Source organism: Ovis aries, chromosome 3 (genome assembly GCF_016772045.2).
Source record: "Ovis aries strain OAR_USU_Benz2616 breed Rambouillet chromosome 3, ARS-UI_Ramb_v3.0, whole genome shotgun sequence".
NCBI classification, from domain to species: domain Eukaryota; kingdom Metazoa; phylum Chordata; class Mammalia; order Artiodactyla; family Bovidae; genus Ovis; species Ovis aries.
In genome coordinates, this window is record NC_056056.1 from 19,565,645 (window position 1) to 19,580,302 (window position 14,658).

A 14,658-nucleotide genomic window follows, 5' to 3' on the forward strand; every position below is an offset into this window, starting at 1 on the left:
CCACGATGTGCACGCACTGGGGGCCCAAACCCCCATGCGTAATAAGCCAACGAGGATGAGGGCGCTCCCCTGACCGCGAACTCTGTCCCCCGGGGCTGACCGAAGTGGGAGCAGATCTATCAAGGGGCTGAAGTCTCAGACAGGCTCCTGCCTCCACCCAGCAGTGTCCAGTCTGCTGTGGCCTCTTAGGTTTCCTTCAAAAGAGCGTTCGTTTGCGGCCGGCTCTGGGTCCCCGAGAAGGAGATGCCCTGTGATTCATAACGTTTGTTTGTTTCAACTTCAGAGCTTTTGTTGTTGGATTGAGCAGGGGCAGAGCCCTGCGTCCTGGGCTAGATTCATTGAGCGTTTGCAGGGGGCATGGGCATTTGCTGGGGAGGGTGGGGGGCATTACCAGCACCCCCTTGCAGCCCTCTTCTGTTGCTCCCTACGACCCCCTCCTCTGCCGTCCACACAGCGTTCCTGGCACTCTGTAGTCAGGCTCACCACTCCTGTCCGGGTCTCGGTGGTGTGGGGTGGGTTCTCTCCCGGCCCCCTCGCCCTGGCAAACCCTGTTCCCTTTGTCCGCCCACCTGGAGCACTCCTGGTCCCTTGTAAGCAAGCCTCTTACCCTTGTTGTGAGTGTGCTAGAGGGCACAGGGGCCACCTAGGGAGGGGCCCTGTGTCTCATTCATCTGGGCGTTTCCACGCCTGACACAGAAGGGGCCTCAGGAATGTTTGTGGGCCAAAGGGAACAGATTTCCTCCACACACCAGCCTGGCGCTCAGGGATGTGCTCCCCCTAAGCCTCACAGTTGCCTTCAAATGAGGCTTCAGCTGGGGCAGAGGAACTTTGGGGACTTTGGCCCAGGCTGTGGGGACTCTGCACGTTGACCCCCACCAGGCTCGCTCAGGCCTGCCCTCACCAGGCTGCTGGCTGTGCCCCTGGCCTGGCTTCCAGCTCCCTCTGCAGACACGTGGGCCTCACCTCTGGCTGGACGCGTAGCGTGGACAACGGCCTTAAGGAAAATCACAGGGTCTTGGTTTTGGTCCTACCTCGAGCCCTTTTCCTGTGCGTCAGCGATTCCGTGGAGGGAGGCTCACCCTCCAGGCCATTTCCTCTTCCTCTCCCTGTCGTGTTCTTCCCACAGAGGCTCATTTATGTCTGATCCACCAACCTGCCTTCCTTCCCTGGGGAAGCAGCTCAAAGCACTCCTCCCCTGAGGATTCAAGTAGCCGTGACCTTGGCTCCGGAGCGAGGCGCACCAGGCAAAGGACCGCATAGCTGGGGTGTGTTCACGGGGGAGGGAGGAGATGGCCCCAGCCCAGTGAGTGGACTTCGAGTCTGACACCTCCAGGCCCCCTCTTCTGCTGCAGCTGGTCCTGTGCTGGTAGATGGAACTTTCCAGAACACCACATCTGAATTCCAGAATGTCCCTTCTTGGAGCTTGAAGTCATCCATATCCCTGATGTTGTTGTGTCTGATTCTTTGCAACACTATGGCCCATAGCTCACCAGGCTCCTCTGTCCATGGGATTCTCTAGGCAAGAATACTGCAATGGGTTGCCATGCCCTCCTCCAGAGGATCTTCTCAACGCAGGGATTGAACCCGAGGCTCTTAAGTCTCCTGCACTGGCAGGCGGGTTCTTTACCTCTAGCACCCCCTGGGAAGCCCAGGTACAGAGTCACAAACTGTTAGAACAACAGGGTCCTAGAGGAAACCCATTCACTTATTCGTCTCTTCATTCATTTGGGCCCTGTGCTAAGCCCTTGGTCACACAAGCATTATTTCAGATATTTTTACTGAGTCCTGGTTGTGTGCCCTGTTCTGGGCACTGTGGAGATGTAGCAGTGAACAAAAGCAGGGAGTCAACCATATATCACTACAGCACCAAGCAGTGGGAATGGCCACGGAAAGGGGCCAGGGTGAGGGCAGATGCGACTCAAGATGGTCTCCCTGGCGGAGGTTCCCCCAAGACTTGAGCAAAGACGTGAACACTGAGGGAGTGTGCCTTGCAGATACGGACGGGAAGGAAGGGCAGCCCAGGTTGTTCAGTTGCTCAGACATGTCTGACTCTTAGTGACCCCATGGACTTGGCTCCCTGTCCTTGGGGAACTGCAGAATCAGAAACCTTGGGGCTAGAACATGCTAGCATATTCTCCTACTGGCATAAGTGAGGTATATACTCTTTCCTCAAGGAACTCACAGTCTAATGAGGGAAAAACGTAAGTAAATGATGTATTAAAAGTTGAGGTCACAAGAGAAATAGGTTAAAAGATGCTACTAGAATACAAAAGGAAGAATAATTGTAGTGCGGTTGGAAAATGCATCCATGAGTGGGTGGCATTTGAGTTGGGCTTTGGTGGATGAATAGGAGTTTGCTGGGCAGCTGAGGCGAGCAGTCACATGGGTGACTTCAGAGGCACAAGGTGTTCAGGGAAAGCTACACGGCTTCTCTTCCTGTTGACTGAGTGGTTCTTCAAGGGAAAGACCATCCTCTTGGGGAGTCTCCTTTCCTTTCTTCCACCTCTTCTTTCCCCCAGCCTCACGGAGGGCATGTCAACTTCAGGAAAGTGGAACTGGAGAGTGGCTCAGATAGGGAGGAGATTTCTTTGTCTTGCTTAGCCAGCCTGCCTCTTTCTTTCCTTCTTTCCTTTCTTTTTTCCCTCTTCCTTCCCTCCTTTCTTTTATATATTAAAAAAAATATTTATTATTCATTTATTTGGCTGCGCTGGGTCCTAGTTGCCGCATACAGGATCTTCCATCTTTGTTGCAGCATGTAGGATTTAGTTCCCTGACCAGAGATCAAACCTGGGCCCTCTGCATTGGGAGCATGGAGTTTTAGCCACAGGACCACCAGGGAAGTCCCTCTTTTATATATTTTTAAAGCTTTGGGAGGTCTTGGGATTTTAAGCTGCTGGGGCGGATCCAGGAGTCAGGAGGACTCTCAGTTGGATTTCTCAACCAAGTCACTGCTTGGAGCCCAACCATCTGGTGAAGCTCTGATGCAATAGGCTTTCAGGAAGCCTCTGGAAATGGGCTCCCTAAGGCCTGTGGTCTGAATTTAGATTTAGGTACACCCGGGAACTGCCGGCTCCAGAGGTGTTACTGACCCCCTCGTCCCCCAGTTCTTACCTGGGCTTCGTGTTCACCCTCAGAAGAGGAGGAGAAATGCCCTGTCTCTTCAGCCCCTCCTCCCATCCTTACCCGTAGCAGGGACTAGACCTAGGTCTTCATTGCAGCTGGTCTCTGGCAAAATTCCTGAAGCTGCTGAAAATAGAAACTTGTGGGTCTCACCTGTAATTATGACATGCAAAACACCATTATCTTTCACTCATGGGCACCAAAGAGTGAAATAAACACAGGTCACCTCTCCCAGCTGGGTTGCAGTTAGCAGTGGGCCTGCAGTCAAGGTGCTAATGAACTTGGTGGCCCCCTAAACCAGGCCCCTAGGATGTACCCAGTGCTGAGCAGTCACTAGAAATAAAACACAAGCCACCTACACATATAATTTTACCTTTTGTGGTAGCCACCTTTGAAAAGTTAAATGAGATTAATGTTACCAGCATAATTAACTTAACCCACTGTATCTCAAGTGGTATCATTTATCATTTCACTTGTAATTAGGAGAGAAAAACTATTAATGAAATATTTTTTCCCATATTAAGTTGTCAAAATTCAGTGTAAATTTTACTCCTAGAGAACGTATATGAATTCAGACCGGGCACATTTTAAGTGCTCAATAATCCCATGTGACTAATGGTTCCTGTATTGGACAAATCACAGCTTACAGGTGGAAAAACTGAAGCGCCAGCCAGGTGGAGGGGGCGTGGCGGGGGCGTGGTTAGGAAGCTGGGAGGCGGGGTCTCTTGGGGAGCCTGCCCGACTGCACCCTCTAGCGTCCACCCAACCTCGCTGCAGCCAGCGCCGCCCGCGCACCGGGTCCTGGCTGCAGACACAGGCCTTGGAACAGGACTGGCCCCTCCTCAGAGCAGCCGCACTAGAAGCCAAGGCAGCAGGAGGTTTGCTTCCCCACCTGCTTACTTGGAGGAAGGAAGGACGCAAATGCCGTCAGCCTCTTTTCTCCCTAGGACAGGGGCTCAGCCCAGGAGTGTTTGTCCACGAGTCACCAGGAGAAAGATTCAAGGCTCGTGCTGCAAGAGAAACGACACAGACTGCCTGTTTTCTTTTGCCCGCTTCCACTCCCCTGTGTCTTGCTCTGCCCCAGACAGAACAAGCCAGTCTCATCTGCGCCCTCCCATACCTTGAAGTGCAAATTCTTGGCCTCGCCCTCCAGCCTCCTCCCCAGCTTTGGCCTTTTATCAGCAGTTGGTTCCTCCCACCTCTCCCATCATCTCCCCTCCAAGTGTTTCTGAGTCTGCTTGGCCTAGCAAGCTTTGGAGATCTGGGTTGATGAAAGCGTTTTGGAGCAATGGGATGAAATGTCTACCCACGCCGGCAGCTGGCGTTGAGCTGTGATTAATGGGACATTCGAGCCCTCAGTTCCAGGAGACTCGCTGGTCGGCGGATAGAGCTATACCATTTAAAAAAAAGGCTTTAATTTGCAGGCAATACTGACTGGATTAAATATTTTCACAGGGCTCCCCAGCTACGTGTTTACTTTTTTTTTTTCTGTTCCAATTTAGCACATTAAGAACAATAACAGAGTAACTGAGAACCAGAGAGATGGCTTCTAGGGCTACACTAACTCCCTCCCCCACTTTCCATTACTGTGAATAAAATGTCATCTTTGAGGCTCTCAGAAGGCTGTTGCTTGTCTAATCCGAGCCCTGCTTCATGATGCTCTTGAAGCCCAGTAAGAGCTTGAATCAATTGCCCTCCCCCGGTACGTCTGTTCTGCACCCCATCTTTCACTGGAGATGAAAGTTAAGATTTTCTGGTAAATGAAGCCTGGGGTGTTTGCCTGACAATAGGGCCAAGGGGCCATTTCTGCTGGGAAGTGGGAGTGTTGGCTTTGTCATTGCAGAAAGCCTTGCTTTTTGTCAGCCATCTTTCCCAGCCAGGTAATCGTCAATAAGTTGGTTTGTTGGCTTAATTAGTAATGGAGGGGTCTCTGGGGAACAGCGTTCCACTGTCTCTGTTCCCTTGAGGCTGCCTGCTTCAGGCCGAGAGCCTCCAGGAGAGAGAACTGGAGTAAGGTTCTTCTTAAATATTTCATCTGAGCCTTTGGGCAGCACACACAGGCCCGTGCAAGGGTTAACTGAGAGTGCTGTGTGTGTTGTTAGTTGCTTAGTTGTGTCTGACTTTTGGGGACCCCATAGATTGTAGCTCACCAGGCTCCTCTGTCCGTGGAATTCTCCAGGCCAAGAGTACGGGAGTGGGTAGCCATTCCCTTCTCCAGGGGATCTTCCTGACCCAGGGACTGAACCTGGGTCTCCTGCATTGCAGGCAGATGCTTTATCATTTGAGCCACCAATAAGCCCGACTGGGAGGGCTGGTGGAGCTTTATTTGACATCCGTAGGCCCCTTCATGGCTTCACAGTGAGAGTCCCAGGGGGAAGGTTGTCTTGCAATACTGGTGAGAAGTTTAATGTTGGGGCGGGGCGTTGTGCAGAGGAAGTGGTCACCAGCTAGGAGCACCTCGGTGGCCTCCATCTCTGCCCATGGACTGGGGTGCTGAAAGCGCCCTGGGGAGTTCCCAGCCCCACCTGCCCCAGACAAGCTTCTGCTCCCCAGAAGCCTCAGTTCTTTGTCTCTGAGATGCAGATGATGGAGATGGCCTTGCCTCCTCCCAGCCTGGTTGAGCATGACCCCTACCTGCAGCGCCTGGAATCTGCCACGTGTCCTAGAGCTGACCTGTGGGGTTGAGCCTCCAGTGGCTTTTTAAGTCCTCCTTGTCATTCAATGTGGCTTCCACCTGCCATCTTCTTAGCAGACTGCCTTGGCCCTGTGTGGGAATGAAGGATTCCTCTTCAGAAAGTGGACTTCCTCTGGCTCACCCCCCCACATTTTTGTGTCACTTATTATGCCCCATCTGTATGCCACAAGGAGCCATGAGAACAGGCCCTGCGTCTCCAGCCAGTTGGAGGACCAAGGGGACTGGAGTATTCTGGGCACACCCCGTACACCCGGCCTGATGCCAGGCCCCGAGGACATGCAGAAGGCGAGGGGGTCCTGCACTCCTGGGCTGAGGCTTACGGGGAGCGGAGCGCCGGCTAGTGGACACGTGGGCACAAGCATTTGCACAGTTACATTTGCTCCCTGTTTGTCGGGTGCAGGGTGTGATGAGGCTCGCAGGGCTCGTAGACAATGAGTTTCCAGGTTCTTCCAGGGAATGCTGCGGCACCTTCTCTGACTCCATTGCCTTTCTTGGGAGGAGGGGAGTGTTCGCCCATATGGTGAGAGGCTTCCCCATCTCAGAGAGGGACACAGGGTTTTTCGACCGGCGACCTCTAGACGCAAGGATCCTAGATGATCAGACCCCAAAGGGGTCCAGAGTGGTCCTTCCACCGCCCAACCCTCTCTGAAATACACCCCGCCCTTTTAAAACTTGTGGTAAAACACAGACACAGCATAGACGTGGCCGTCTCAGCCATTTCTAAGCATGCAGTTCAGTTGTATTCAGTACATTCACACTGTTACGCAACCAGTCATCTCCACTCTTTTCATCTAAGTTCGGCTTTTGCTCCTAGGGGATTTCTACAGCCGTAAATCCCCCCAACCCTGGATTTTTACCTGGCACCCCAGGGGGACTTTGACATCCTCGTAATTGCCTTGAACTTGCTATGGCAGTTCAGTTCAGTCCAGTTGCTCAGTTGTGTCCAACTCTTTGCAACCCCATGGGCTGCAGCACGCCAGGCCTCCCTGTCCATCACCAACTTCTGGAGTTTACTCATGTCCAGTGAGTCGGTGATGCCATCCAACCATTTCATCCTCTGTCGTCCCCTTCTCCTCCCGCCTTCAATCTTTCCCAGCATCAGGGTCTTGTCAAAGGAGTCAGCTCTTTGCATCAGGTGGCCAAAGGATTTGAGTTTCAGCTTCAGCACAATCCTTCCAATGAATATTCAGGACTGATTTCCCTTAGGATGGACTGGTTGGATCTCCTTACAGTCCAAGGAACTCTCAAGAGTCTTCTCCAACACCACAGTTCAAAAGCATCCATTCTTCAGCACTCAGCTTTCTTTGTAGTCCAACTCTCACATCCATACATGACTACTGGAAAAACCATAGCCTTGACTAGACGGACCTTTGTTGGCAAAGCTTTTTAATATGATGTCTAGGTTGGTCATAATTTTCTTCCAAGGAGCAAATGTCTTTTAATTTGATGGCTGCAGTCACCATCTGCAGTGGTTTTGGAGCCCAGGAAAATAAAGTCAGCCATTGTTTCCACTATTTCCCCATCTATTTGCCATGAAGTGATGGGACCAGATGGCATGATCTTAGTTTTCTAAATGTTGAGCTATAAGCCAACTTCTTCCTCTTCTCTCTCCTCTTCCTTCTTCTCTCCTCTTTCACCTTCATCAAGAGGCTCCTTAGTTCCTCTTCACTTTCTGCCATAAGGGTGGTGTCATCTGCATATCTGAGGTTATTGATATTTCTCCCGGCAATCTTGATTCCAGCTTGTGCTTCATCCCACCCAGCATTTCTCATGAGGTACTCTACATATAAGTTAAATAAGCGGGGTGACAATATACAGCCTTGACATACTCCTTTCCCGATTTGGACCCAGTCTGTTGTTCCATGTCCACTTCTAACTGTTGCTTCCTGAGCTGCATACGTATTTCTCAAGAGGAAGGTAAGGTGGTCTGGTATTCCCATCTCTTTCAGAATTTTCCACAGTTTGTTGTGATCCACACAGTCGAAAGCTTTGGCATAGTCAATAAAGCAGAAATAGATGTTTTTCTGGAACTCTCTTGCTTTTTTGATGATCCAGTGGATGTTGGCAATTGATCTCTGGTTCCTCTGCCTTTTCTAAATACATCTTGAACATCTGGAAGTTCATGGTTCATGTACTGCTGAAACCTGGCTTAGAGAATTTTGAGCACTACTTTGCTAGCGTGTGAGTTGAGTGCAATTGTGTGATAGTTTGAGCATTCTTTGGCATTGCCTTTCTTTAGGATTGAAATGAGAACTGACCTTTTCCAGTCCTGTGGCCACTGCTGAGATTTCCAAATTTGCTGGCATATTGAGTGCAGCACTTTCACATCATCATCTTTTAGGATTTGAAATAGCTCAACTGGAATTCCATCACCTCCACTAGCTTTGTTCGTAGTGATGCTTTCTAAGGCCCACTTGACTTCACATTCCAGGATGTCTGGCTCTAGGTGAGTGATCACACCATCATGATTATCTGGGTTGTGAAGATCTTTTTGTATAGTTCTTCTGTGTATTTTTGCCACCTCTTCTTAAATTTCTGCTTCTGTTAGGTCCATACCATTTCCAACCTTTATTGTGTCCATCTTTGCATGAAATGTTCCCTTGGTATCTCTAATTTTCTTGAAGAGATCTCTAGTCTTTCCCATCCTATTGTTTTCCACTATTTCTTTGCACTGATCACTGAGGAAGGCTTTCTTATCTCTTCTTGCTATTCTTTGGAACTCTGCATTCAAATGGGTATATCTTTCCTTTTCTCTTTTGCCTTTTGCTTCTCTTCTTTCACAGTTATTTGTAAGGCCTCCTCAGACAACCATTTTGCTTTTTTGCATTTCTTTTCCATGGGGATGGTCTTGATCCCTGCCTCCTGTACAATGTCACGAACCTCATTCCATAGTTCATCAAGCACTCTATCTATCAGATCTAATCCCTTGAATCTATTTCTCACTTCCACTGTATAATCATAAGGGATTTGATTTAGGTCATACCTGAATGGTCTAGCGGTTTTCCCTACTTTCTTCAATTTAAGTCTGAATTTGGCAATAAGGAGTTCATGATCTGAGCCACAGTCAGCTCCTGGTCTTGTTTTTGCTGACTGTATAGAGCTTCTCCATCTTTGGCTGCAAAGAATATAATCAGTCTGATTTCAGTGTTGGCCATCTGGTGATGTCCATGTGTAGAGTCTTCTCTTGTGTTGTTGGAAGAGGGTGTTTGCTATGACCAGTGTGTTCTCTTGGCAAAACTCTATTAGCCTTTGCCCTGCTTCAATCTGTACTCCAAGGGCAAATTTGCCTGTTACTCCAGGTATTTCTTGACTCCCTACTTTTGCATTCCAGTTCCCTATAATTAAAAGGATGTATTTTGGGGGTGTTAGTTCTAGAAGGTCTTGTAGGTCTTCATAGAACTGTTCAACTTCAGCTTCTTTGGCATTAGTTGTTGGGGCATAGAGTTGAATTACTGTGATACTGAATGGTTTGCCTTGGAAATGAACAGATATCATTCTGTCATTTTTGAGATTGCATCCAAGTACTACATTTTGGACTCTTGTTGACTATGATGGCTACTCCATTTCTTCTAAGGGATTCCTGCCCACAGTAGTAGCTATAATGGTCATCTGAGTTAAATTCACCCATTCCAGTCCATTTTAGTTCACTGATTCCTAAAATGTTGATGTTCACTGTTGCCATCTTCTGTTTGACCACTTCCAGCTTGCCTTGATTCATGGACCTAACATTCCAGGTTCCTATGCAATATTGCTCTTTACAGCATCAGACTTTACTTCCATCACCAGTCACATCGATGACTGGGTGTTGTTTTTGCTTTGGCTCCATCTCTTCATTCTCTCTGGAGTTATTTCTCCACTGATCTCCAGTAGCATATTGGGCACCTACTGATCTGAGGAGTTCATCGTTCAGTGTCCTGTGGCAAAAGTACATGCTACTGACTTTTGAAGGGTAACGCTCTAAGTCAGCCCTTTAATTCAGCTGACTGAGTATGGTCAAGAAATCAAAGCAGAGGCGGGGGGCCCTACTTTGGAGCCTTGAGGTCTCCCTAAAGGAGACTGGAAACTCAGTGATGGATTCCTTCCACACAGTCCTAAAAGATGCCCATCAGCCCTGACTTTGACAGCCACAGATATTACTCACTCAACCTTCAAGACAATGGTAGGAAAACATGTTTTTCCACCCATGGTTTCTGGATAGATCCCCCCCGCACCAAGTAAAATTTATCTTTTTTGTTTCCTAAACACATCCCTCAAATTCTCCCCACCTTGCTTTTCTTCTCTGTACAGTTGGGAGTGCCAGGCCTGCCCTGCCCACCTCCCAGGGTTCAGGGTCAATTGTTGAGCTCTGTGGTCAAGCTCAAGATGGACTCCTGGTCACATCCTGGTCACATCCCAGCTCCAGCAGACGTGGGACCCAGGGAAAGTTACTTACCACCCCTAGGCCTCGGTTTCACCATTTATAAAATGGTCTGCGCAGCCCCTGGCCCAGCTTGAGTGCTTGATGAACTGCAGCTGCAGTTAGAATGACTGTGATGGGGTTTTTGATGCTGCAGTGGACCGATGCTGCCTCCCATGTGCTCCGGCCTTGAGGAACTCTGTTCAAAGGCAGGATCCATGCCTGATACGCCCATCTCAGGGTCCTGCCATCCAGTGAGCCCCAGAACCCTCAGGAAGGGCCCCCCTGAACTGCTCCCCCCAGAGGGGCCAGGACGCATCCAGGCTCTGCTAGAATGCCAGCTTTGCCAGAAACCGCTTCCCTGGTGGCTCAGATAGTAAAGAATCTGCCTGCAGTGCAGGAAGCCTGGGTTCGACCCCTAGGTCAGGAAGATCCCCTGGAGAAGGAAATGGCAACCCGTTCCAGTACTCTTGCCTGGAGGATCCAATGGAAAGAGGAGCCTGGCAGGCTATAGTCCATGGGGTCAGAAAGAGTCAGATATGACTGAGTGACTAACACACTTACTTGCCTCCAGTGTTAGCAGGTGTGTGTACATCTGTGTACACAACCAGGACCACCACCACCACGGCGGGAAGACCCACTCCTCCCACACTGATGCCCACTCTGAGCCAGGCCGAGGGAAGGAAGAGGACTCTAAAGCCTCGCATGTCTGCCTATGGGGACACGTGAGAAGGGCTGGGAAAGCTGAAGCCTTCCCAGGCAGACCTCGGAGCCCCTGGCCGTCACCTCCTAGCAGTTGTGATGACCGTCCTTGTCCCATCCCCGATATGGTCCCTTCCTCTCCATAAATATTTGTTAACATCAGGCGGAGGAGGAATTAGGAGTTTGGCATCATGTGGATCTTAAAGAATACAAATCACCAACATGTTCTGAGGCCATTTCATACCATGGTTCTGAGCAGCGGTTTGGTTTTCACTGAGGCAAATGGATTCTAAAGGGATTGATCCTGGGAATTTGCTGGCAGTCCAATGTTTAGGACTCAGTGCTTTCACTGCCAGGGCCCAGGGTTCGATCCAGGCTCAGGGAACTAAGATCCTGCAGGCTGTGCAGTGCAGGGGAAAAAAAAAAAAAAAAAAACAAAGATGTGAAAGGACCGACCCTGAGCTCTCAGAGCCCGGAGCTTCCCAGAGGTGGCTCGTTTCCATGATGAAAAGAGAAGGAATGCTTTAGGGAAACGATGCGTTGACTATCAAGGTGGCCAGCAAGGCCACGTTCATGACCATGTTGTCCTCCCACCCTCCCCAGGCCCTTCTTCCCCTTGCTGCCCCCAGGAAGTTGTGAGACGGGGCCATATGATCGGGTCCAAGGGCCGGCTTTGCCGCCAGATCCTCCTGGTCGGCTTCCTCCCTGGTGAAGCGGGACGAATACAGGCGAGGTGTCTGATTAAAAACAAAAGTGTCCCACGTCTATGGACCTTCTTGTGGTTGTCCCCAATGCTGGCAGGTCAGGAGTTAAGCCTTTTGGAACCACACGGCCCCTAGCATGGGGTTCTGCCCCACAGACACTGATGCCACGTGTTATCAGCTCAGTTCCCTGGGCAGCTGTCTTAGCACTGTACACTGGACAGCTTCAAAAACAGAAATGTATTCTCTCACAGTTCTGGGAGGCTGAACATCTGAGGTCAAGGTGTCAGCAGGCCTGGCTCCTTCCAAGGCCTCTCTCGTTGGCCCATCGACAGCCGTCTTCTTCTTTTTCTCTTCTTCTCAGGTGGCCTTTCCTCTGGGTCTGTGTCCCAAGCTCCTCTATTCAAGGGCACCAGTCAGATTGGTTTTTAAATTCTTTTGGCCAGACTGCACCATATGGGAACTTAGTTCCCTGACCAGGGATCTTGCCCCCCGCCCCCTTGCAGGGAAAGTGCAGAGTCCTCACCATTGCCAGGGAATTCCCATAGCCTCATTTATCTTAATGATCACTCTGAGGGTGTGTCTCCAAATACAGCCACATCCTGAGGTCCAGGAGTTAGGAGGTCAGCGTGTGAATTTGTAGGGAGTAGTTCAGTCTGTGACAGCAGCTGGCCCTCTCCGCTGACCTCTCTGGACATGTGGACGCTCGCCGCCAGCAGAACAGCCTCAGGTCTCAGCGGAAGGAGTGAAGAGTGAGGGTGGGTGGGTGCGGTGAGACCCTCCACATCGCAGCCCCCTCTGCACATGGGTGGCTGCCTTGGAAGCCAAAGGCAGGAGGCAGAAGGAGAGACCTCTGAGACAAACCACAGCTCTCCCTCCCTGCAGATGTTGGCTGGGAGACTCACAACTGAGAGGAGCGTGGCAAATACAAAGCCTTGAGAGCAGCTGAACTGAGCAAAGGATCACAGATGAGCGTTTTAGTGCAGGAAATACGTAGGTGGATGTGTGCAGTCTGCAGGATGTCTTAGGTCGAGCCTGGGAGCCCTGGGGTGGGAGTAGGGTTGTCGGGGGTGGAAGGCGCTGGGGGCCAGTGGAAACTGACAACCATGTTACATAGTGACTTGCTGGTTTCCACTTATGAGGCTCAACCAATAGGTAAAGCAGAACGGAAAGTGGAGAGGGTAGACCCTGACCCTGTGAAAGTCATGGTTCCCACGCAGGACAGAAGCCCATGTGGAAGGGGGAGAGGAGGAGAGGGAGATTAAAAGGGGGATTAATAACTTGATCTCCCAGAGAATCAAGAGATCCCTGTCATGTTGCTGGACTGAGACATAGAAGATTCTTATGTGTTTATTTTAATTTTGAATAAAACTACACAGAGTTATACATTTGAAGTTACAAAAAGATTTACAGTAAAAACTCGCCACATGACCCTTGTCTATCAGCCATCTCTCTTTCTGTGGCCAATGTTATCATTTCCCAAGAAGTCATTCCGAGTATGAACAACACACATAGATTTTCTCTTTTTTTACAAACAGTAACAAACTGCATGCTATCCTGCACCTTTTCTTTTCACTTAAAAATACATCTTGAAGATTATTTCGCATTGGTCGCAATGACAGATGTCTGGGTTGTTCATTATTACAGACAACAGTGCAGGCAGTGGTCTGCGTGCTGTGCTACATCGCTTAAGTCGTGTCTGACCCTTTGAGACCCTATGGACTGTAGCCCAGCAGGCTCTTCTGTCCATGGGACTCTCCAGGCAATACTGGAGTGGGTTGCCATGCCCTCCTCAGAATCTTCCCGACCCAGGGATCAAGCCAGGGTCTCCTGTGTCTTCTGAGTTGCAAGTGGATTCTTTACCTTTGAGCCACTGGGGAAGCCTGGAAGTGGTTGTGCTGTACACAAGCTATTTGCACAGGTGGGAGCATCTCTAGATGTGTTTCTAGAAGTAGGGTTGTTGTGTCCATGGCAACATGTTTGTAATTTTGAAAGATCTTCCCAATTCCCCCCCCAAACCTGGGGTTTAGAAAAGAAAATTTTCTATAATTTAAATTTCTGTAAATTTAAATGTATGTAAACTTAAAAAGTCATAAAGTAAAAACAGTGATATGTATAAAACTAATAAAACCTGGGAAGAAACTGAAGAAAGAGGGACTGCCAGGGAAAATATGTGAACTGCATTGAATATGTTTCCTAATGGGGGTTCGGTACATAATGTTTAGGATTCATAAATGTTAAGAAGCAGTTCAAGAGACTTCCCTGGCAGTCCAGTGGTTAAGACTCTGTGCTCCCAGTTCAGGGGGCTCAGGTTCAGTCCCCTAGTTGGGTACTAAATCCCCCACACTGCAGTGTGGCCAAAAAAAATTTTTTTTAAGATGATAAGATGTTTAAAAAAAAAAGAAAAGAAAAAAAAGCAGTTCAAGGTGGTTACCTCTGGGACGAGGGTGGAAAACCCTTTGTGTGTGTTTTATAATTTTATTTATGTTTGGCTATTTGGGTCTTCGGGAGAAGGCGATGGCACCCCACTCCAGTACTCTTGTCTGGAAAATCCCATGGGCAGAGGAGCCTGGTAGGCTGCAGTCCATGGGGTCGTGAAGAGTCGGACACAACTGAGCAACTTCCCTTTCACTTTTCACTTTCATGCACTGGAGAAGGACATGGCAACCCACTCCAGTGTTCTTGCCTGGAGAATCCCAGGGACAGGGGAGCCTGGTGGGCTGCCGTCTATGGGGTCACACAGTATCGGATACGACTGAAGTGACTTAGCAGCAGCGGCAGCGTTTGGGTCTTCATTGCTGCTCCAGCTTCTCTCTAGTTGCAGAGAGCAGGACTTACTCTCTAGGGGCGGTGCTCAGGCTTCTCTTGTTGCGGGCTCTAGAGCACACAGACTGCAGTAGCTCGGGTAGGTGGGCTCAGTAGTCACAGCTCCTGGCTTTAGAGCACAGGCTCAGTAGTTGTGGCACAGAGCTCTGTGGCATGAGGGATCTTCTCTGACCAGGGATCAAACTTGTGTCTCCTGCATTGGCAGGGGGATTCTTCAC

General features: G+C 49.8%; 1 protein-coding gene across 5 annotated transcripts in view; it reads left to right on the forward strand.

Moving 5' to 3' along the window:
• Positions 1–14,658, forward strand: part of HPCAL1 (hippocalcin like 1) — a 117,714-nt gene that overhangs the window by 95,594 nt on the left and 7,462 nt on the right. For 2 of the 5 annotated variants that reach the window (XM_042245145.1, XM_042245146.2), the window contains exon 3: positions 1,127–1,265. The exons of the other annotated variants lie outside the window; for them this stretch is intronic. The gene's annotated coding sequence lies outside the window, so the exon portion shown is untranslated. The remainder of the gene's footprint in view (positions 1–1,126; positions 1,266–14,658) is intronic. 5 annotated transcript variants of the gene reach the window in all.